The 25,033-nt window shown below is 39.2% G+C and overlaps 1 long non-coding RNA gene across 1 annotated transcript; it reads right to left on the bottom strand.

The window, feature by feature from the left end:
* Window positions 1-2,147: 2,147 nt before the first annotated feature.
* Window positions 2,148-8,433, bottom strand: LOC123586735. The gene is made up of 3 exons (XR_006706916.1): window positions 8,364-8,433; window positions 3,125-3,236; window positions 2,148-2,420 (listed from the first exon to the last, which is right to left on the bottom strand). It is a non-coding gene; the product is annotated as an uncharacterized LOC123586735 (long non-coding RNA).
* Between the last annotated feature and the right edge of the window lie 16,600 nt (window positions 8,434-25,033).

Genomic DNA, 25,033 nt, shown 5'->3' with positions numbered 1-25,033 from the left:
GGGAAAAATTGAATACAGCCTGGATATTAGATAATAGCACATAATCACTCTAAATTTCTTAGGTGTTATGTAAGAATATGTTCCAAAATCTTAGAGATTTGTGATGGCATATGAATGGGTAAAATCATGTGAGATCTGGTTTTTTTCTTTATAATACAAGAAGATGTAAAATGAAGAAATAAAATAAGATAGGAGATTAACAGGCAAATATACCAAAATGTTGATAATTTCTAGGTCTAGCTGATAGTTATATAGAGATGAATTAATATACTCCTCCTTACTTCTGTAAATACTTAAAAATACTCATAATTAAGAAATATATCTACACACACATACAAACACACACACTTATGAAATTTTGGCTTCTCTATATGCATGTCAAATCAAAATTAATTTGACATGGATTTTCACACATTGAAAAACTTGTCAATTTAACTTTTCTCCAACACCAACAAAAAACAATTAGGCAAAATTTGTTAAAAATTTAAAAGATTTCTCAAACTACATTTGTAAATTTTTTTTCATTAAATTGAGAAAACATTTCTTATGCAAAATTTTTTATTCATTTTGAACTGAAAAAAAAATGGATGCAATTCTCTAAGGTTTCTTTGGTTCTGATCCTACCCATATTAGCAAGAGGACTTGGAGAAGTATGTGTTTCCAGGGGCATCGGTTTTTAATCTACCAAATGGGTTATTAACTATTTGCTTCATAATTTCACAAATCTTCTAACATGAATCAGATGAAGAGGTAATTGAAATGCTTTCCTAGGGACACCTGATTGGCTCAGTCAGTAAAGTGTCTGACTCTTGGTTTCTGCTCAGGTCATGATCTCATCATGGTTCATGGGATCAAAGCCCACCTGCATCTGGCTCTGTGCTGACAGCATGGAGCCTGCTTGAGATTCTCTCTCTGCCTCTCTCTCTGCTCCTCCCCAGCTAGTGCTCTCTTTCTCAAAATAAATAAATACACATTTTTTAAAAAACCAGCATAACATTTAAAAAATAAAATAATAAGATAATAAATAAAATAAAATAAAATAAAATGCTTTCCCAGACCACCAGTTCAACCATACAAAAAAAAAAGTGATTGTGCCTCCACTGTCACCTGAATGCTGTTCACTCCACACCTACAAAATTTAATTATGCCATCTTCTACGTTTCAGTGCCACTGCTTTTATCCTCCCCTAGTCATATACCTTCACGTTCAGAGGTCTATTTTGCAGTCTTCTTCTGTCCTTGCCTAGAGATGTGGACAAGGTAAAGGAGGAGGAAAAACAAACAAAAACCTCTCATAAATTCCACATAGGAGTGAAATCATATGGTCCACTGTCTTTCTCCAACTGACTTATTTTGCCTAGTGTGATAGTTCACTACCGTCCACATTGTTGCAAATTTAAGATTTCATTATGTTTCATGGCTGAATAATATTCCATAAGAAAGAGAGAGGCAAATCCAGAACAGACTCTTAAATATAGAGAACAAACTGATGGTTAGCAGGTGGCAGGGAGTTGGGGGTTAGATAGGTGATGGAGATTAAGGAGGGCACTTGTTACGATGAGCCACAGGTATTATACGAAAGTGTTGAATCGCTATGTTGTAGACCTGAGACTGATATTACATTGTATGTTAACTAGCTGGAATTAAGATACAATCTTAAAAAAAACTCTCACAGGAGACCTCAATGCACTGAGAGACTGGAAAGATCAGAAGTTCATTGCTACCCCTGGGGCTGAAGGATCAAGGGGAGGAAAATTGTTACTGGAGCCCAGTGAGAACCGGGGCCAAGAGGAAGAGCTTCCCAGAAGACTCTCTGAATAATTGCCGTAGAAAGACCTCGCTTTGCTAGAGAACGTGCCACATTAAGGAAGCAACAGAGAAGAAACACCCTTACTTCTGGTGTTTTAAAATCCTCCCTAGAATGGAACCCAAATAGAAACCAAGGAGAATAGAGACCAAATGAAGCAAACAAGCTTGGAAAAGCAGACGAGGAATTCCTGCAGTACGTGCTCCCTCATGATTTTGATGTCATTAAACTGAGTCGCCCTAAGATGACTGGTCCTTCGTGTTCCTGAGTTCAGAAGATCTAGATTTTTATTCTCTTGCTCCTTCCTCTGTATCACCCTCTCGACCAACCATAGGGAAACAAAAAGCAGGAAGTTCTTTTACAGTAAATTCTTTAACTATATGTTTCAACATCATGGCACAGGCTCTTGCCTTCTTTACTGCTCTAATAATTAATGTGGCTTTTCCATCTCAGCCTCCTGCATCCTGCTGTGTGGACAGGGGTCTGGGGTGTGCATGTGGAGAATCTTGTTCAACAATTGAGGCAGGTCTGAAGATGGCACATGTCTTCCGTTACATTGAATGGCTACAACGGGCTTCACTCATACACGAGAGGATTAGAAGCTGCGGTCTTGTCTAGAAAACAAAACGACTTGGTGAACACAAAGCAATGACTCTTCCACTGAGGGTAGTCCTGTCCAGTAACTCTACTCATTCTTCCTGTTTGCTGTTCTGCAAGTGTACAGTTATTATTTTGGTTTACATATCTCCCTAAAAGAGATGGATGGGGCATATCTTTTCCACAAATGAATCATCAGATATTGAAACATATGATTAAAAAAAACCTGTTCTCTGTATCAAATCAACATGGATTTTATTCTAATTATACTCGGAGGATAGCTATCACGTCCTCTGCACATATTTGAATGCTAAGGAGATAACATGCTACACAAGAGAATATTTGCCAGAACACCCTGTTTGTGTATGATCCCAGATTTCGCTTTCCCTCCCATTTTTACCTACTCATTGCTTTCTGGAAATAACTCACTTGGTGTTGCTGTTCTGGGTAGGGGTTGATTTCAGCCTGATACCTGAATCACTTTCCATGAGAATTTGAGTAAAATCAGTTCGGGTTTTCTAGAGCTGTTTTTTAGTTAAAGATCTAAAAGCAAACGGTTGCTTATTGCATATATATGTACCTCCAAAACTGCTGAACATCAACTTTTTTAGAAGTGGAACAGTTGAAAAATTGTCTTAAAGCATGGCACTCAATCAAGAGGAAAATTTCATTGCATCTAAATGAGTGTTTCCACTGTCAACATTATCGGCAGGTTCATTACCGTTTGAAGTAGCTATTTTTCACTGCCTGTGGTTTCTTCCAGGATTATTTACCACCTTGTGGGTCATCACCTAGGAGGGTTGGAACGACATCGGAGAAACCGTAGTAGAGCCCTGTCAATACATAGGAGAGGGAAGAGCACCAACAAAGTTAGACCCAGCCAGGCTCACAGTATAAATCCATGCAACCCTAGATTGGAGATAATGTCGACCTGGCTGGAATCCAGGCGCCAAAACCCTGTTACAAAACAGTGGTGGTAACAACAATGACAGTTCAGACATCTTTCCACAGCTTTGTCTGCTCTGTTCTACTCACATTGGTTACCTTGAAATTCTGTGGATGTGTCATACTCATTTTCATCCATTTTCATCCATTTTCTTTAGCGTGTGCTCTTTCTACTCCCTGAAAGCTACCAGGACTTACGATCTTGAGTTTTACTCTGGGCATTGACTTTTCCCTGAATCCAGCAGTCACCTGCCTTGTGTTGTTTCTGCTCTATAGACTCTCAAACATTCCGATGCACCTTCTCCCTCTCTCTCCTTCCTTCTCTCTTTCTCTCTCTCATTCTGTCCTCCTTCTCCTCCTCCTCCTCCTCCCAGACACTGGAATAATGTAGGTTTCTGTCTGTATTTTTTCACTTCATATTATATCATAAATTTCACCCCTAGACATCGTAGAACCCTGCATAGTATAGTAATTAAGAGCTAAAGATTGTGAATTAGAAAGTCTCCTGTTTGATTTCTAATTCAGTTGTTTATTGACTGTTCAGTTATTAGGCAAGTCTTAAAATGTCCTAGAGTTTAGTCTCTTAATATAAAGTAGAACAAATGATACTTTGTTCGCACAGTTATGGAGAGAAGTAAATGAGATAATTCATCTAAAGCAGGGTTGCTGTATTTAGCAAATAAAACTACTGGATGTCCAGGTAATTTGAATTTTAGATGAACAAGCAAATAATTTTTTTAAATTTTTTAAAGGTTTATTTACTTTTGAGAGAGAGGGAGAGAGCACGCACGAGTGGGGGAGGGGGAGAGAGAGACAGAGACACAGAATCTGAAGCAGGTTCCAGGCTCCTAGCTGTCAGCACAGAGCCTGACACGGGGCTCGAACTCACGACTGTGAGATCATGACCTAAGCTGAAGTTGGATGTGTAACAGACTGAGCTATCCAGGAGCCACTTTAAAAAAAATTTTTTTTAATGTTCTTTTATTTTTTTAATACTTAATTTCTAGAGAGGAAGAGAGAGTGGGGGAGGGGCAGAGAGTGGGAAAGGGGGAGACAGAGAATCCCATTATTTTTGAGAGGCGGCGGGGAGGGGCAGAGGAAGAGGGAGAAAGAGGATCTTAAGTGGGGGCGATGCTTAGCGCGGAACGCGACGTGGGGCTTGATCTCACGCTCTCCGCACCCTCACTCAGCAGAGCCTGACACGGGGCTCAAGGTCACGAAGGGTGAGATCATGACCTGAGCTGAGATCAAGAGTTGGATGCTTTATTGACCGAGCCGCCAGGTGCCCTGACAAATAATTTTTGTCGTTTATGTTGTATGGGTTTCCTGGGCTGCCTTAACAAATTACCACAATCTGGGTAGGTTAAAACAGAAATCTTTTCTCGTAGTTGAGGAGACCAGAATTTTGGAATCATGGTGTTAGTAGGGTTGGTTGTCAGGGCGTCTCTGATGGAGGGTCTGTTCCACGCCTCTGTCCTAGTTCCAGGTCACTACTGGCAATCCTTGCATTTCTTGGCTCACAGGCGGTCGCCTGCCCTCTGCCTTCATGGTCACATTGACTTCCTCTCTCCTCTTCTTATCAGGACGCCTGGCGTTGGATTTAGAACCCACTGGAAATCCAAGACAGTCTCATTTTAAGATCTTTAACTTAATTACATCTGCAAAGGGCCTTTTTCCAAATAAGGTGACTTCACAAGTTCTGAGGATTAAGACTTAGACACATATCTCTTTCGTAGGGTCATTCTTCACACCCAAAGAGGTATGTATCAAATATTGCATGAGACTTATGCTTATTAAGACATATTTGTTGCTTACCTGGAATGAAAATTTAACTGGGCTTCCTATATTTTCTCTGGTAACCCAAAATCTAATGTTCTCAACACAGTACTGGTCCCATAGTATATCTAAAATGAATGAACGAATACATAACTGTAGCTATGCTTTTCAATTTTTCTCTATAGAATTTGTTTCAGTAGCTTCATAACTGCATAGTATTCATATATGTTAACTAAAATTAATATGGTTGACATGACACTTTTCTGGAACTTTTGAGTTAATGTTTTAGAAAACACTTCAATAAAATTTAACATGTGGGTACTTCATTGTTCATGTCATAAACATATTTCATTGCAATTTCTAATGATTGGCATTAACTTTCCTCCTTGAATATGGATAGAAAGTACTTGCCTTTGAATCTCTTATACTGTAGTGAGAAAATATGCAAATATATTTAAAAATATTTACAATTCTGTTTTATCACTCACTCATAACCCACTTTAATGTAATAAATAATTAAAACTGATAAGAAATAATTCAGGCAAATAAATAAAATTTGGGAATAAGGTAAGATATCATGTCTTTTTATAGAATACTTCCTAAATTGCTGATATTATTATTAAAAATGAAATCAAGAGAGAGAGAGAGAACACATAAGCAACAGAGAGAAAATTCTTGATGCTCTAGATATTTTCCATAAATCTTAAAAGTATTTCTGTCATCTTTCAATGTTTCTCTTTGTAAGGGTCTTTGCCAAAATTTAACTAGGATATGTTACACAGAGTTCTTAAATTCTATATAACCACCCATCCCATATCTGCTGGCCTCTTTCTAATCCAGAACTTTAATTCTTTTTTTTAATGTTTATTCACTTATTTTTGAGAGGCAGTGGGGATGGGGCAGAGGAAGAGGGAGAGAGAGAATCTTAAGTAGGAATCATGCTCAGCGTGGAACCTGACGTGGGGCTTGATCTCACAACCCTGCAATCATAACCTGAGCTGAAATCAAGAGTCAGGCACTCAGCCGACTGAGCCACCCAGGCGCCCCCAGAACTTTAATTCTTATGTTACCATTTTTACAATGAACTAAAACTTGTGATGTTCTTTTCTCAGATACTGTTAAAATGGTAACTAATTTATGTTTTTCCTGACTGACAAAATGGGTGATACCTTTCTTGTGTTTTTTTTTTCTCTGCTGCTTCCTTATAGTCTCATTATTCAGATGTCAAAGTATCACCAGTACTCTCTTGTACAACTGGAGTTTTAATTTAAAACCTCTCTATATGGATGTGCATGTTTTATGTCAAAACATTAAAGAGAGCCAGCTGGCCATGAAGTGAAAGGAGTTCACATGGAGAGAAACCAATAGATTTGTACAAAATAATTCACCGTATTTTTAATAGTATGGCCAAGGAGTAAAAATTGAATTCATATAAATAAGAAATCACATTTTTTTCTGTGATTTAGATAACTGGAATCTTGGGGCATCTTAATCCCAAATGAAAAAACAGTGTGTGTGTGTGTGTGTGTGTGTGTGTGTGTGTGTGTGATGTTTCCTATTATATATTACATACGTGTATCTATGTACAAAATATTATATATATTATATATATTACATTACATATTATATCTTACTTTATATATAATATGAATGGGCTTTCCATGTTCACACAGGTAGTTTGTTTTGAATACTTACAATTCTGTGCAGTTAATCTACCATTCACTCTCAACTCAATATAAGAAATAACTGAAACTCACACGTACCCAGGTCTTACCAAAAAGCTCAGTCTTCCTCCATAATCCCAGATTGAGAATGAGCAAATAAATAAAATGCAAAAATATGGTAAATATACACACTTGAGGCTTTGATTTAAGTGTTCTCCTTGCATTCAGCAAAACAAAATAATATTGTAATATTACAATATTGTAAAATACAATAAAATTCTTAGGTGCCCTTAGGTGGCTCAGTTAGTTAACTTGAGGCTTTGATTTAAATATTCTCCTTGCATTCAGCAAAACAAAATAATATTGTAATATAAAATATAACAAAATTCTTAGGGGCCCTTGGATGGCTCAGTTAGTTAAGTGTCTGACTCTTGATTTCAGCTCTGGTCATGATCTCATAGTTCGGGAGTTCGAGCCCCACATCAGGCTCCACATGGACAGAAGAGAACCTGCTTGGGATTCTCTCTTGCACTCTCTCTGCCTCTCTTCTGCTTATCCTCTGTCTCTCTCAAAATAAATAAGTAAAACTTCAAAAAAGAATTAAAAAATAAAATACAATAAAAATTGTAATCTACCTGGTGAGAGAGCATTCTGTTTTTCTCACGTGCTTCAAAGTCCTGTTGAAATGCTATCTCTTTTGGGGACTGTCTCCTGCACTCTCTTAGCCAAATAGTGCATTGCCTGTCCTTGGGCACCCTGGCACCATGCACATGCCCTTTGTGACTCTCATCCACTATATTAGCTCACCCTGTCCTCCCCCAAGTAGACCGGTCAGTCCTCTGGAACAGCATATCGTTTCCCTGTGTTTCCTCAGGGCTTAACCTAGTGCCTGTATACAGTGTCCACCCAGACAATACTGAAGTGATTAAACTTTGTTATCTTCTGGATGCCGCCTTCAATTATCTGCTTAATAAAATCATCACTCGTCAGTAGATGTCCCTATCCCGCCATTGGCCCGATGCTGACGCACAGTCTCAGATGAAGATCTTCCAGACAGATTTCAGGAGCCTCAGATCTTTGGGTCCGTAGGTTAGACCTCTTACGTCAGATGAATTTTCTCTAAATCCAGGCAACAAGTGTTGTCTCTCACCTCAGAAAATCCTCCTTCAAGTGGGAGCAAGGAGCAGGGATTGGAAGTGAGATGACCTCAGTGTCAGGGAGGGAAAGCACACGGGAAAAGGGGGATATGGGCTATAGCTAGTGACTTCACGGGGAGAAGTATAGACTGTGTTTCTTTAGCAGCTTTATCAAGTATAATTGCCAAACACTAAACTGCAGACGTATAAACGTATAAACTGCAAACGTACAGTTTGATAAGATTTGACATACGTACACGCTTGTGAAACCATCGTCATGATCACAATAAACATTAACAGTCACTCCCCAGTTTCCTCGAACCTTGTCCATAGAGTCATAGGTTTCTAAGGTGAAAATAAAACAAAACAACTTTCTAACCATAGATCAAAACCAAAACTCAGATATTCTATCTGTAGGTAGTTACGCATTTGAGCATACTTCGCTTTCTCATCTTTGCAGATTTCATCCTTATCGCTTGTATGCTGTTCTTTATGGAGAATGTGTAAGAACAGAATTCTAGGGACAATCTAACTGGGCTTTGTATGTGACCTTGCCATAGGATTCCACGGCTCTGTGACGCTGTGTGTTGTGATCATACCATGTACTGCAAAAATAGCTGCATACTAAACATGAATGACAGAAAGATTTCTGGACAAATGCCACATATTTGAAAATTGAACATCACACCTCTAAAAGATTTATTTTTGAGAGAGAGAGAGAGAGAGAGAGAGAGGGCACAAGGAGGGTAGGGCCAGAGAAAGGCGAGACACAGAACCTGAAGCAGGCTCCAGGCTCCAAGCTGTCAGCGCAGAGCCCGACGCGGGGCTCAAACTCGTGAACCCTGAGATCATGACCTGAGCGAAGTCAGAAGCTTAACTGACTGAGCCACCCAGGTGCCCTGAAGATCACACTTTTAAATGACTCAATGGGACAAAGATAGAGCAATTAAGGAAATTAGAATATGTTTGAATTTAAAGAAATAAAAGTACAGACCAAAATCTAGGTTAATGTTTCACTTAAAGGAATTTCAATACATTAAATGATTACATGAGGAAAGAAATAAATTCTCAAATTGATAATCTAAACTTCCACCTCAAGGAATAAAAGGAAAAGTGAATTCAACCCAAAGCAAGCAGAAGAGAAGAAACAATAAAATGAGAACAAAAATCTATAAAATTAAAAACAGAAAAACAACAGAGAAAATCAATGAAATCGGTTGGCTTTTGGAAAGATCAAATTGATAAACCATGAGTCAGGCTGATCAACAGAAAGAGAGAGATAAGACCCACATGCCCGATCTCAGGAATGAAAGTGAGCATAATAATAAAGAACTCACAGGCATTTCGAGCCTGGTAGAGAAATATTATGGAAATATTATGCACATAATTTGGCAACTTACGAAACAAAAAAGAATATCTTGGAACACAGATACTGACAAATCTCACTGAAGAAGAACTAAATAATATGACTTGTGTCCTATCTATTAAAGACAGTGAATTTGTAATTGAAACCTTTCCGCCAATAAAGCCTTCCAAGAATGAAAGTTCCAGATGGCTTTACTGGCAAATTGTACCACACATCTGTCGGTTGCAAACTCCGGAGGTTCCCAGGTGAAATGTGAAAATGGCCCCCAGAGGCCAAGAGGACACAGAGGACAAGAAGAGACCCAAGGAAGTGTCTGGACTCTTCAGATCAGTAGGTGGCAGGTTGAATAAGCAAGGAGACTTTCTTAAGAGGCTTGCCTTGGGCAGCCACAGGAGATCTTTGTACCCACCCAGGGGAATCTTAAAAGTTTATAGAGAGGCTTTGATGGGATTCAGTCATGTACACCATACATCCATCAGTCTCTCAAGTCTGTGTCCTTGAAAATGGTGCTCACTGTTGGAACAGGGGTGGGGGGAGCAGGTGATATCTTCTAAAGGCAAGGGAGGGAGTAAGGAGTCTCTGCTTGCCTGGGTTCTGCTCATGGGTCAGCTGGTGATCATATCCTCTCAGTGACCTCCTCCAACAACATTTAAAGAAGAAATAATACCAATTCTACACAAACTAATCAGGGTAGCCCAAAGTGTCAAACATTTTCAAAAATCGGATTGGTACTTGATAACAAAGAGAGGCATAGGTTGTCATCAAGTTTTTTTGTAATCAAGACCATCCATTGGCAAACATTTCAGGGTACCTTCATTTGAACTGTGTATTTATAAATATATGTATACATTTTGGCAACTATAATTTTAATTTCAGTGGTAGATTTATTGAAGCCTGTTCAATGCAATCATGATTATCCATTATGCAAGGAATTTTTTAATTGTGCAGCAAAATCGATTTCAAGTATATATCTGCTCTGTTGATTTTTTAATTTAGTAAGAATATTGCTTTTGCCATCAATGTGCTCCACCAAAATTGTTTATTTTTATCACTATAAAAACAAGTAGTTTGTATTTTCCTTTAAAAAATTTTGGAATGAATTTGCGGAGCACTCATATTAATGTCATGTTAATGTTCACCCTTCACAAAATGAACTTCAAAAAGATTTACTTTGATTCCATGAGTTGGATGGGAAAAACAAAGAAACCAAGAAACAAAGAAACAAACCAGTATTGGAATTAACAGACATCATATTTGAGACATCTAATGACAGTAGTTTAAAACCATCATTTAACTGTCTGCAAAGATCTTCTGCTAATGTAGCCAAAGCATTAATGATTATCTTTTACTTTTCATGCTGCACAAAGAAACTTGGAGTGGAAAAATAAGCAACTTAGTTTAGAACAACAGGCATTTCATTTACAGTAAGAGCCCTGTGCCACACTGTGATGAGTGAAAACAGCCATATATGTGAAATTGTTGTGTTCAGGCTGCCTTAAAATTACTCCTAATGTTTTAAGTAGATTGATGATTTTTGTTTTTAATGTGGTCAAGTGCTATTATGATTGACTTCCATGATGCAAGGAAAATGCCATCAAATATTTTGTGAAAGTTTCATATTTTTTCCTCTACTTCATTGAGAAACATAAAGGTGGTGCTTGATTGTCTTTGTTAAACTTCTACTTCATTGCTCCTGAAAGAGTTTATTTCAATTAAATATAGTTATATTTAGACTCTTAGTCTATATATAGACTCTTCTCTATTCCAGGGATCAACAGACATTCCTTGTAAAAGGCAGATATTTTAAGCTTTGCAGGTCATATGGTCTCTGTCACAACTACTCAATTCTGCCTTTGCAACACAAAAGCGGCCAGGGATTATAAAGAAAATGTTGATTACGGGAAAAACTTACAACTAACAGATAAATAAATTCTGGAGATCTAATGCACAGCATACTGATTATAGTTAACAATACTGTATTATAAACTTCAAAGTTGCTAAGAGACTAGATCTTACTTATTCTCACCATAAAAAGGAAATGATAATTAAGTGAAATGATAGAGGTGCTAGCTAAGCTACAGTGGCCATCATACTGGGATACAAAAATGTATCGAACCAACAGGTTGTACAACTTAAACAATGTTGCATTTCAATTATATCCCAATAAAAAAAATTTTAAAAGAGTGTGCATGGATGTGTTCCAATAGAACTTTATTTATAGACACTGAAATGTGACCTATGTAGTTATTGTGTGTCATGAAATATTGCTCTTTCTTTGGCTTTTGCAACCATTCATAATGGTAAAGGCCATTCTTCATTGTTCAAGTTTTTATTTAAATTCCAGTTAGTTAACATACAGTGTAATATTAGTTCCATGTGTACAATGTAGCGATTCAACCCTTCATACAACAGCCAGTGCTCATCACGAGTGCACTTGGTAAAGTCCGTTCTCAGTTTGCAGGTGATACCAAAATTTTCAGCGGGTCAGATTTGGCTTGTGGGTAGTAATTCGCTGATCCCTTCACTGTACACTCTCTAGAACAGACTTTTTTCTCCCTGAATGTAATGTCCCAGATAAATCTGGATGGATGGGCCTGATAGTTACAGGTTAAAGTTGACAGCATTGCACAGGAAAGATATTGTGAGAGAGCAAAGAGTTTTGGAAGCCTGGAATAACACATTATGACTGTCAGAGGTGGTCCTTAAGGACCCAGCAATTTGGGGTTATCAGGAGGCCGTAAGAGGATATTGATACAAATCATGGCAGTCGCATGTTGGGAGCAGGGGCAGGAAAAGATTACTCCCAATAGATTTGCAGGTGCAGGATGTGGATGAGTGGGAGTTGGAGCAGGTGAGAGACAACTGGGCCATCTGAGATACGCCTGGTAGTTGCCACTGCTCAGGAAATGGTTTATTTGACCTCTTCGTGTCTCTCAGAAATCCCAAGGGGATTTTCATCTCAGAAACTGCCGCCCTCCGTGGAGTGGACTCACACAGACATCTGTTTTTCTGGAAGGTTCCTCTAGTTCACTCCAGGGATTTTATTGCTCCTTCCTCCAGCCTACTTCTACCCTCTATGTAATTATTATTGCAGGTCTCAAAGGTGGTGGTACTCATTTACTTCATGTCAGTCTCTCCAACTAGACTGAGCTCCTTAAAACTATGGGCGGTCCTCTGTGTGTCTCTGTTAACTTCAGGAGCTGTGACGATGCCTGACGCGGAGTTAAGAACTCCATAAATAATCTGTTGTGCAAACCCTAATGATAGCATGAATATGATTTTGCATTCTGTTTTTGTCACTCGCTCTTTTATTATAAGCATTTCATTTTGGTTTATTGTCTTCATAATTAGAATTTCCATGGCTACACAAAAGTCCATCAAGTTCATGTGTCGTAATTTGGTATATTATCGCTGCTTTGTACATTGATGTTGTCACATTTTTACTATTCATTAAGTATTTAATTAGATATTACTTTGTCTTTTTTGAATTTTGAAAGCTTGAAAGCATGATTTGGATTACTCCTGCCTCAAAAAATTCTTATAATGGGGGGCGCCTGGGTGGCTCAGTTGGTTGAGCATCCAGCTTTGGCTCAGGTCATGATCTCACAGTCCGTGAGTTTGAGCCCTGTGTCGGGCTCTGTGCTGACAGCTCGAAGCCTGCTTCAGATTCTGTGTCTCCGTCTCTCTCTGTCCCTCCCCTTCACTCACGCTCTCTCTTGCTCTTAAAAATAAATAAACATAATTTTTTTTTAATTCTTATAATGGAATTTGGCTACTTCTCCTAAAGACATTTTCTTGTCAGTCAAAGAATTTAATATTTACATTTATATTATATGTAAGGATATGTGTATATGAACAAGTACTATATAATATATAATATATGCAAATATATATACAATGATAAGTAAATACACAATATAAATTTTAGATAGGAATGTTCATTGAGGTATAATTGACATATAAGGAATATTTAGCTACATGTATAAGAGATGTTTACCATTTAAATTGGAAAAGAATATTGGGAAAAGAAAGACCTTATAATCAAGTTGAAAAAATTCTGAAGCAAAGCCTGTCCAATCTGTGCTAAGAAATACCTAGCATCAGAGATAGGAAAGAGTCTGTCTCCAACCACCCTGAATGCATCCAATCTTCTCTGATCTCGGAAAGTAATATACAGGGTCAGGCCTGGTTAGTGCTTGGATGGGAGAGATAGGAATGAGCCCATCAGCTTGGGAACACAGTCCTCAATAATCATCCCTGGAAGCCAAGGAGCCAGCTGAGGAACATATAATTTTCTTTCTTTTCTAATCAATTTAATCCAAATATAGTTGGCTAGAAGTTAAAATTGTTTATGTGTAATTATCAAATTTCAAACACCATTTCCAGTAATTTATTTTTTAAACAATGTTATTGAGGTATAATTTATATACAGTAAACCAAGTACATTGTACTGAAAATGCTTTGACACATGTATATGCATGTGAACCATTATCACAATCAAAAGTATGAACAACCCTATCACCCCCTAAAGCTTCCTTGTGTCTCACATATTCTCTCCTTCCAACCCCTCCCTGCAGCCCTTCATAACCAGGGCACCACTTTCCTGCTTTCAGTCACTATAGATTAGTTTGCTCTTTCTAGAATTTATATAAATGGAGTCTTACAGTATTCTTTCTGTCTGGCTTACTGTGTGTCAGCAACTATAATAAACATGTTTATATATGTTAGTGTGTCACTGATTTTAAAGAGTGTCAAACTCTTTAGATGGAACATGACAAGAGACAGGTTTGGCATTTCACTATGAAAGTAAGAGTCTTACCTGAGTTATCATCCTATTTTATGGTCCTCTCACACTATGGACTATGGACTATGGAGATGGTCTCTGAGAACAGGAAGAAGTCTGACTGTCTCTTGTACGGGTGGTACTTATCCAGAAACCCTGTATCTGGTCCCACAGAGCACATTTGTGTTGATTTAAACCATACCGACATGATCTGAATTTAGAGGAGTAATAGAGCACTATCCAAGAAATCATGAATTCCCAGTTTAAGAAAAGTCACACTAAAGAATAATCAGTCACATTGAGTGGTCTTGATTTCTCACAAGCTTGGAAACACAAGCTGAAACATTGGTCCCGAGTATGTGTCAGCACACATTTATACTGTTCATCATTCACGTGATCCAGAATATTCTCCTATTAATTATTTTCAATATCAATTTTTTAAATCGAAAACTTGAACTTTTGAAACCTTGAGAATATATTTGCATATCTAGGTTTCAGAAATATAGACATAGAAAAGATCATCCTGAATAATATCAAAATACAAAGGTTCAAGGCCTGGTTCTAAAATTTCCTACTGCGTGATCTCTGGGATTTCTGAATCCCAGCTGCCTCATTTGGTAAATATGGATAATAGGAACCAATTCACAATTGTGAGGATTGAGTAAAGCCAGGAAATACGCATGAACATTAAGCGGAGTGTTTTGTCTATTGCCTTTGATGAGTGTGAGTCTAACCAAGTGTGAAATTAGAGGGATTCTGGGCACTTAAATTTGAAAACAATGGCAGGGGGCAGGGAAGCCAGATATAACATCCCATAGCATTTGAAGCTTGACCTCAGTAAGCCTCTTTCAGTCAATGCTTTTGACCTATTTATGGCAAATCCACATCATTGTGAACCTAGAGACAAGAAGGCTGTTTAAGCCCCTGTTAATCAATGGCCAGCTAGTCTTGGGCAAGGCATCCAGTCTTTCCCAATCTCAGTGGACTTATTTATAAATTGGTAATAATTGCACTTACTTGTTTTATCTCACCCGGTCGTTTTGAGGAACAAACAGGATAATACAAGTGAAGTTCCTTTGTAAATGACCACAAATACCGTGCGAAAATTGTCCAAACATGGCTCTTTATTCAGCCCTAGAGCAATCATCTGGGTGATTGGCTTTATTCACATCCACCCTTTTGGAGCCAGGTACCTTTGGTTCCACTGCAAAGGGTTCCACAGCATTTGACTGACTATACCCAGTACTCATACAGGGCATCCTGACACGTCACTTAACCTGAAGTCAGGCTGGAAACTGACACGAGGGAAAAGACTCTGGTTACTGACCGAGTCGCCCAAAGCAGCTGCAGGACCTCGCGCCACCAGGAAGGGGGTCTGTTGCAGATGACATCCCCCTCCCCCCGCCAACCCAGTGCTCGGTCCTCAGTGCCATAGCTGTCCCTGGGCAGCTGTCACAGGCGCTGACAGGCAGCATCACCTGTGTGAAACAAACTGATGCCAGAACTTCCCCCCAAAGATTGGTAAATTTGTCAACAACCGTCACCTCTCATTACAAGTGCCACAGCCATCCGAGGGTCTTCTTTGAATGTGTCACACTCTTGAAGTCATTTTCTGATGATCTTTTCTGCCAAGTATCCTTTTGAAGGAAACAGCAGAGGCAATTGGCGCAGGGATGATCATGCGGACTTTAGTGTATTCCTAGAGCAGATTAATCAAATACAACTGAAGGAAAATGCTGCACGGATTCCCCTAGTGACATAGGCAGCAAAAAGTCTAGAATATCAGGATAGTTCTACAAATGTGAAGGGGTGGAAAAGAAGTTATGTTTATTATCAAGGATATAAGTAGAATAATACAGATTTTTTTAGTCATAAAAAGCACTTGATTTACTATGACTTAGTAATTAATATTATTTTTGATAAATACATTCCAGTGACTATAGAGGCAAATGTATAGCCCTCTGCCTGTGTTGGTGAGTGGCAAATAGAACAGAAATAGTTCCTGTTCAGGGCGCCTGGGTGGCTCAGTCAGTTAAGCATCCAACTTCAGCTCAGATAATGATCTCACGGTTTGTGGGTTCGAGCCCCTCATCAGGCTCTGTGCTGACAGCTCAGAGCCTGGAGCCTGCTTCAGATTCTGTGTCTCCCTCTCTCTCCTGCCCCTGCCCCGTTCATACTCTGTCTCTCTCTCTCAAAAATAAATAAACATTAAAAAAAATAGTTCCCGTTCCCTTGAAACTTATATCCCAGTGTAAAAAGCACACATAAATCACACATACACACGCAAACACACACATAAATGAAATAATGAATGAAAAATTTTGAGGGGGTCATGATTCCACACCAAGTTTATTTTAAAAATATACGAGAAAAGTCTCTACACAAGAAAATTAACCCTCCAAATTGAGCTAAATACCGATTTATTGTCAAATTCTAGGAGCAGAGTCTACAGCTATGATTATTTTCTATGTTCTTATTTCTCTTCCTGTGGAAGCAATCTGTTCTGTTTTGTTCCAAGAGCCTGAGGAGAGCACAGCATGTTAAAGGTCCTGGAGTTCTTTTGGCCAGAGACTATAAGATATGACTAGGCATTTAGTAGGAGCAAAAGATGGATATACCTAGATACACCCTGGACAGGGCTGGTATTTAGAACTACTGTGTTTGTGTGTGGGAGAGGGAGGATAGGAGGAATTGGAAGAAATAGATCAGATTCCTACAAATCTTTTATGATTTTGCTTTATGATATACACAAATACATCCACCTCTAGCACATGCAGCACCCCCCCCCCGCCCCCACTGCTATCCAAACCACTGATGTGTCTCCAAATCATTGATGTGTTCCCAGGTAGAATAAGGGTACAAACCATGGTAGGGTATTAGATTTAGGCAACTCCTGTTGTAGTCTTCCAGAAGGAAAATAAGTAGCAATTCAAGGCATTCAGAAATGTCCAGGAATAGGCAACTGGGTATAGCAGTCCAGACAAAATCATCAAGACTTCCTTTCTCTTTTGATCTTTTGCTATGATTTCTTTTGGGTTGACTTCATGTTAAGGCAGGTCCTTGGGGCAGGTTTCCAGAATTAGTTTGGTTACAACATTAAAAGAAAAGAAGAAGGAAAAATACTGAGAGAGATACAGAAATAGTGAGAAACAGGGAAAGACACACAGAGACATAGAGACAAAGAGACATAGAGAGACCCCTGAACACTTGGAAATCTGGGTGTAGAATTAACATCGTTAATATCACTGCACGGTTGTTGTATGACTAGAACGAAGCCATGCATGGGAACTCGTCCAGTCTTGTTAGTGCCAGCATTTCCTAGATACTCAGTATATCTTTACTAGCTGAATCCAAGTTCAATGAATGCCTGTTCAGGAATCAAAATACTTTTCTTCATTTCCTGGTACGTTCCATTGCAGATATAAGAAATATTAATAAATGACCACTCAACTTCCAGAATCTACCAAGACAGAGAGCTACATGAAGCCAGTGTAGCTTCTAAGTTCCTGTTCAACTAACACAAATTAGGGTCACTCTAACTCCTTTTTCTAGCAATATCTGTTGCAGCTCTTCTATGCTGAAAACTTCTAGGTGAAGTAGAATAAAAGTCATCAAATATGCCATCATATATTCGTAGTTTCAATTCTGGGTCCTCTATTTCCTGTCTTTGTGCCTTTAAACAAATTACTAAATCTTTTGAGCAGATTTCTTCAATCAGTACAATGAGGACGGTATTACGTATCTTGTCAGTTCATTGGGAGAACCAACTTTGAGAGGGTAGTACCGTGTCTATATAAATGGATGTTACAGATAAATCTAAATGACAAGGTGGCATAAAGCCCGTCTCCCTAATTTTCTCACTTACTTTGATTCCGTTAATTCGCATAGCTTATGATGCTACATTCCCAAAGGTTGATTAAGAATTTTTAAGTATCTATACCTTCCTTTAACATTTGCTAAACAATTTGTTACTGATGCCGTTTTAAGTAAGACTGCATTTCATAAATTGTAATCCAGTTCAGACGATAACAGCATAAGGTCGATAAAAACATTTTTTTTGGAGAAATTAAATTCTGATTTTAAGGAAGAGACCCATTGAGATGAGTTGATTTCTGATCACCATCCTTGTACTTGTTGTTATGTACTTATTTCTGAATTTCAATAAAAGCAATTCATCACAGATTGGGCAGCTCTTGAGTATTGTGGTCGTGAAAACGGATCCTGATGCTAGTCTTCCTGTGTTCACATCCCAGCATTCCTACTTAATATTTCTGTAACTCTTCATATTTCTGTAATAATCTCGGGCAAATTGACTGTGCAATTTTTGTGAATAAGCTTTCCCGGTCCTCCCCTACCCCAGCTTCAGTTAGATGCCATACCTCTGTACTCTTCTTCTCCGAAATAACTTTGCAAGTAACATTGTGCACTGTGGAAAACAAATGAACAGTATTTTATTTGTGTTTCTGTCTTGCCAGTAGGCTGGAAGGTACCAGAAGGGATGACTTTATCTCCTAGTCTGCCACAGAGGAGGTACTCGGTAAATAATCATTGATTGGATGAATGCACATTACACTTGAAAATAGTAATAACACGTAACAGTAACTATAGTTATAGCAGTATAAATTATAGTAATAATAATAATAATGTAAGACAATTAACATTTAATTAGTGTTAAACACTTACAATTTGCCAAGCACTGTTTAAGGGCTTTATATTGTTTAATCATATCCCCATTGCAACAGCTCTATAAAGCATTCATATTATTTTTCATTTTAGAGATAAGGAAGCTGATACAAAGGAAACTTTATACCCTGCCTGGCATCACACGATTACTGAGTAGTGAAGCTGGGATCAAAATGCGTGTCACCTCAATTTTCTGAATATCCTCACATGTCCAAGGGCCCAGTTAGTGTTAGGGGCATATGTGTCTGAATTTCTTGGCCTCAGTTTTCTCCAGTGAGGAGTCTGGAGTCTGCCATCTCTAGGATACGGTCCAACTCTGACTTCATGACTCTTTCCTTTACTCTCTTCTTCCGTCTCCATGGTCCTGGGGCCACCCACCCCCACCTCCTGCCTAATCCGTTCATGGTCACCTTTACAGTGGGTGGCGGTCTCCATTCCCCTTGGGCTCAGAATCCTGCGTCAGCGTGAGTGTGCTGCTGTTTAACCTTCTCCTGCTCATTGCTTACTCCAAAACTTGGAAAAATCAACTGCATTCAAGGGGATAATTAGCCACTGATTACTGCTGATCTATTAATTGGGAAGTGCTGTAAGCCCTATTTAGAGTGATCTGACTAATGAAATCACAGTATCTTTAATCAAGGATTCAGTGATGCTTCTAGATAGAGGATGGAAATTGGATATATTTCACTGGTGAAAATACTCCTCCTCCTCCACCGTGATGTTTGCTGGATGGAGCTCCCCATCCAAACTCCTGGCCCCCAGACTTTCTGCCATTGCTTGTATGTTGACATGATTGCATCTGAGTCCCCAGGATCACTGCCTCGTGCATGACAAGGACTCAGTAAATATCAGCAGGATAAGTAAATGGGCTACTTAAGCCTAAGTTCTTCCATTTTGTACAAGGAAGAAAATAATAGCTACTTGTTGCATTATTAAATGTATGTCAAGGAGCATATATAATGAGCCTGGCCTGGCCATCATATAAGAAATAGATGGCAAAAGATGAGTGCTCTTCATATCATGATTATGTCTGATGAAGAAATTATTAAGATATCACGAATGACTACCAAGGAATGAATCAATAAGTGAATTAATATATTATTGAATGAAAGACAGAATAAATTAAGCCAAGGGTGACCTGTAAGTCTAATCTTCCTGGTTATTACAGATATTAATTATAACAGATGATGTTATAATTCCTTTCTTAATAAAACTTTTCACCTCTTCTCATTTTAGCTATGATGTCCTAACACATTACTTCTTGAATTTTTGTTCTCCCTTGAGGAAGCCTAGTGTATAGAGTTTCGTTTTGTTTTGCCCTTTGTGATAGTGACTAACCCACATTCCTCAAAGAAAGCAAATGCTTTTGGAGAAGTGAGTTACTACATGTAGGCCTGGGCTAAGCTGCTTTGCTTGTTTCCTGAGAGAGAAGACGCTAGTATTCTGGGTACGAGGCACTATTACTTCCACCTTTATCCCAACCTCCTTGTCACCACAGGAGTTAAAAACTCGAAAGCGGTATTTCATAGACTTCCTGTGACCTGGATTCTGGATATAGAATAATTTCCACCAACTAAATACACTTGTGTGATATTCAGCAAGCAGAGTGGGGCAAAAACCACTTTTTTCTTTTTTCTTTTTTCTGATGCCAAGCAAAACCGCAGAAAACGTGAGGTTTTCTGTGACCTTACTCCAGTGTTCATTACCCACCTTCCCGGCCGTGGGGGGACACTGGGAAGGCTTCAGTGGCAACAGTTTCTTGGTGCCAGACAGGAGCCGTGGGAGCCTCAGAGGGGGTGGCCCGGTGGTGGATCTCTTCTGGGTCAGCGTGGGAGTCATTCCTGGACACGAGGCCTACAAGCCACTCTTTCAGGCCCAGTTGCCTGTATTAAATCACTTCCTGTTTAAAACAGCTAGAGTTACTTTTCTTCCTTGCCCCTAATTCTGGCCAATATGGAGAATAGTCTCCCCATTTTACAGAGTCCAAACCTATGCCTCTCAGAAATCAATACACATGTCCAATGTCAAGTGAGTGGGAGAGGCAGTATTTGAAACTAGAGTTCTCTGACTCCTTTCTCTGTTTTTTTTTTTTTTCCTTCTGTACATCTACATCAAAATGACACATTGGAAAAGCAGCATATAATATTGTAATTTTCTTTCATCTTTGCACAAGAGATAGACAAAAATAGGTCTGTAGAAGTTCCAAGCAGAAGACGTTTACCAAATTAGTAGGTCAGGGAAAATAATATCCTTGAAGAATGTATAGGCTTTGGTCGTACAGATAAAAAAGATGGGAGCACAGTCAGGAGGTCTGAAAAGAGGGACAAATGTGTGGGGACAACACCAGCTCTTCTCAGATTGTGCATGGGAGGAGCCATGGAAACATCAACAGAAGAAGATCATTACCTGGTTGGGTTCGCTCAGACCCCCAGAACAAAGCACCACCGGGTGTGGGGGGAGCTTAAGCAGAAACGCATTTTCTCCCGATTGTGAAGACTAGAAGTCTGACGTGAAGGTGTTGGGCAGGTCTGGTTTCTCCTGAGGCCAATCTCCTTGACTTGTGCATGGCCGTCTTCTCTGTGTCTTCACACGGTCTTACTTCTGTGTGTGTTTGTGACCTGATTTCCTCTTCTTACAGACACCGGGCACTGGACCATGGTCCACCCTCATGACTTCATTTTAGCATAATTATCTTTTTGTTTTATTTTTTTTAAGTTTGTTTTTTATTTATTTTCAGAGAGATAGAAGACAAGGAGGGGAGGGGCAGAGAGACAGGGAGAGAGAATCCCAAGCAGGCTCCGCGCTGGAAGCACGGCCTGAATTCACCAACAGTGAGATCGTGACCTGAGCCAAAGTCAAGAGTCAAACGCTTAACTGACTGAGCCACCTAGGCCCTCCCATAATTATCTTTTTAATAATCTTTAATAATTACCTTAATGATTATTAAGATAATAATAATCTTAATAATTTTAATAATCTTTTTAATAATTTTTAAAGATTTGTCTCCAAATACAATTACATTCTGAGGTAGTGGGGTTAGGACTAAAACATATGAGAGATTAAAGGTGTTTCAATGAGTTTCTAAGTGAGAAGAAATGAGAACTAGCAAATTGCTTCATATATGTATGTCTTAATGTCTATGAAGAGTTTAAAATACCTGCAAAACTACCATGTTTTTCTCTTTTTGGAGCAGTGGTTCTCAACAGGCGTGACTTTACTCCCACTGAGATATTTGGCAGTCTGGACACATTTTTGGTGTCACAACTGAGAGCCTGCTACTGGAATCTGTTGACAGAGATCAGGAATGCTGCTAATTCCTCTCCACTGCGCAGGGCAGCCCCTACCACAAGCAATTATTTGAACCCTCATATCAATAGTTTTGAGGTTAAGAAACCCTTTTTTTCCAGAGCGTGAGTGTGGTTATTTTGAACAAACCCACATTGAACTGCTATTAAAGTTCTTAAATTTCACTTGTTTCTAAGAGTCCCTAGTAAAAATAGTTTAAAAATGGTATTTGACAATCTCCATTCCCCCCCCACCCCAGAAATGTAAATACTGTGTGGAGGTTTTGTTGGGGCCCAAGTATCTGAATAAAAAACCACAAACCAAAACAGATAACCAACCCCAAATGATTCTAGTGCAGAGAATCCCTGGATCTTACTTTGATATATAGCCCAGGAAGAAAAATAGTCTGAATAAGATGATATGCAGCACAATTTTTGCTCATATATCATAATTATTTATGTGTCTATCTCCCGTTCTGAATTGCAAACCAATTCTGTTTATGAAGAACCTCTAATTTTCCAGACACCACAAACTTATTGGAAATACAGCAGTAAAGTACTTGGAGAAAGCCCCAACCCCCTAATACTTCAAGGTGAGCAGACTGTCTACAAGGTCACAGAACATGCTGAACAAGGGACTAGTGAATTCAACTGCATTTTGCACTTCTGCATCCCATCAGTCCCTAGAAGTACCCTCTCTATGCAAGAGACCCTCACTGTCCACTGCTCACTCTTTCTTTAACAGGCCCAGTGTGTAGAATTGTGTAGAATATGTGTCTTCCACATACTCTTGCAGACCCAGAACAAATATACCTGGACACAAGCATAGCAACATTCTTTCCTATTAAGTCTTGTTAATAGGGCATTCACATGTTTGTTCTCGAAGAGTCCCGGCCCATTAAAAGAGTTCCTACCTCCCAAGTGTCATAAGATTCATAAACAATATGTTCCATAACCATCGTAATTGTAATTCTAGTTTTTGCATAATCTTTCATCCAGTTGAAAAACCATCCCTTAGTTAAACATTTCTTTATTGGTGGGCATTTAATATTGTTTTGATTTTTAATAAAATAGAAAAACAAATGATTTGAGTATATTCTCTTTTTCTTTTAATTTATTTTCCCTTTAGGGTATAATCCTATAAAATTAATCAGATCAAAATGTGACCCGTAATTGATGTAAAAATAAGTCACTTACCTTCTGCTCAGCCCTCCAACTTAACAATGACTCGGTGGTGGAGAGAGAAATAGGTTAATCTCTAAATTGCATGATTCTGTTGCAAATCTTTTCCATAATTTTCTTCTTTCCCTGTGTTATCTTGATGCCTGGCAACAAATCCCAGGGTAAGAGATATTGTGAGAAAAAGCATTTTTTCTCCAGAAATGTTCTTTGGGATTCAGTGAAGGTAAAATCTTTCACTAACAAGAGGGTGTTCTCATAAACTTTTCATTCATTTCTCATAAGTGGTTATGGAAATTAATGGATAGCTATTTTTATACTTTGAATGTGGCTTTCTGTATAAAAATTATCTGTTATTTGTTATTCGCCTAAGATTCAATATTCTTATCTTGATATTATAAACTATCAGCCTATAGAACCATTGTTTTAAGGCCAAACTGGTTGGCCAGGTTCATGGAAGCAGGATATGGATGAGGGCAGAGGGTAAAAGGTATGGACGGGGCTATTGTTTCCATTTGGTACATAGAAAATGAATGCATAGATAGGTTACAAAATGGGCCAACCATCACACAAATAGTTGCTAGAGGGATCAAGGATCCAAAGACCTGGCTTTAAAGAAGGAAAACATACCACACAGGGAGAGAGGAGGAGTGAAGGAAGAGAACACACTCTTTAATTGCAAATGAAGTTTTCCCATGGCTATATTAAAACATGCTGCTAGATTTTTAACATGAGACCAGCAAGCCTAGAGACATAATTTGAGCTTGGGCTGGAGGTGGGTGCTGGGACTTATACAGGCTACTTGGGCAAGCTTGTTTAAGATCTCGTTCTCAGGGCACCTGAGTGGCTCAGTCAGTTGAGCATCCGACTCTTGATTTGGGCTGTGGTCATCATGTCACAGTTTTGTGAGATCAAGCCCTGCATCTGACTCTGCGCTGACAGCACGGAGCCTGCTTGGGATTCTCTCTCCCTCCCTCTTGCTGCCACTCCCTTGCTCGTGCTGTCTCTGTCTCTTTCAAAATGAATAAATAAACAAAAAGATTTGTTAAAAGCTATTTCTCAGGGCGCCTGGGTGGCTCAGTCGGTTGAGCATCCAACTTCGGCTCAGGTCGTAATCTCGCGATTGACGAGTTCGAGCCCCGCGTCGGGCTGGCTCTGTGCTGACAGCTCAGAGCCTAGAGCCTGCTTCGGATACTGTGTCTCCCTCTCTCTCTGCCCCTCGCCTGCTCGCGCTCTGTCTCTGTCTCAAAAATCAATAAATATGAAAAAAATTAAAAAGATATTTCTCTCAAACTGCTCTTAATATCTTTGCATCCTACTCTTCACAACCAACAGGCCAACATCTTACTTTAAAAACACTGAAAGAGCATTCCTTTTGGAGATTGTGCTAGAGAAGTCACCGCTCCCACAGCATATGTATTCTCTCAGGCAAATAAGCTCCATGGCTGAATATTTGGGGTTTAATCCCTTGGGAAGTTCTGTCTGAGTGAAATTCCTAGGAGCACAAAGGCAGAGACTCTGCCCTAAATGTTAGCCAGCATGTAGGAAGGAGGCAAAGATGCCATTGGGTTCTGACAAATGCAACAAATGCAAGGCACCACGAAGCAGAGCTTGCAGGTAGCACAAGGGAGGGAAGAAAGAGCTCTGTCCTGTTGAGGCACCGTCAGGCTCCTGAGGAGCATGGCATCTGGCACTGTAGTGAAGGTACAGAGAGGTTGTTCGGATAGGCCGGGCGTAGACAAAGTCTTGGCTGAGCGGGGATGAGGTATGCGGAACGGTGAGCACCGGTGAGGCACCGTGTCGTGTGAGTGCAC

The sequence above is a fragment of the Leopardus geoffroyi genome, chromosome C3 (genome assembly GCF_018350155.1).
Source record: "Leopardus geoffroyi isolate Oge1 chromosome C3, O.geoffroyi_Oge1_pat1.0, whole genome shotgun sequence".
NCBI lineage: Eukaryota > Metazoa > Chordata > Mammalia > Carnivora > Felidae > Leopardus > Leopardus geoffroyi.
Note: the sequence above shows the minus strand (reverse complement) of the source record. Positions and strands in the feature narration are given on the sequence as shown.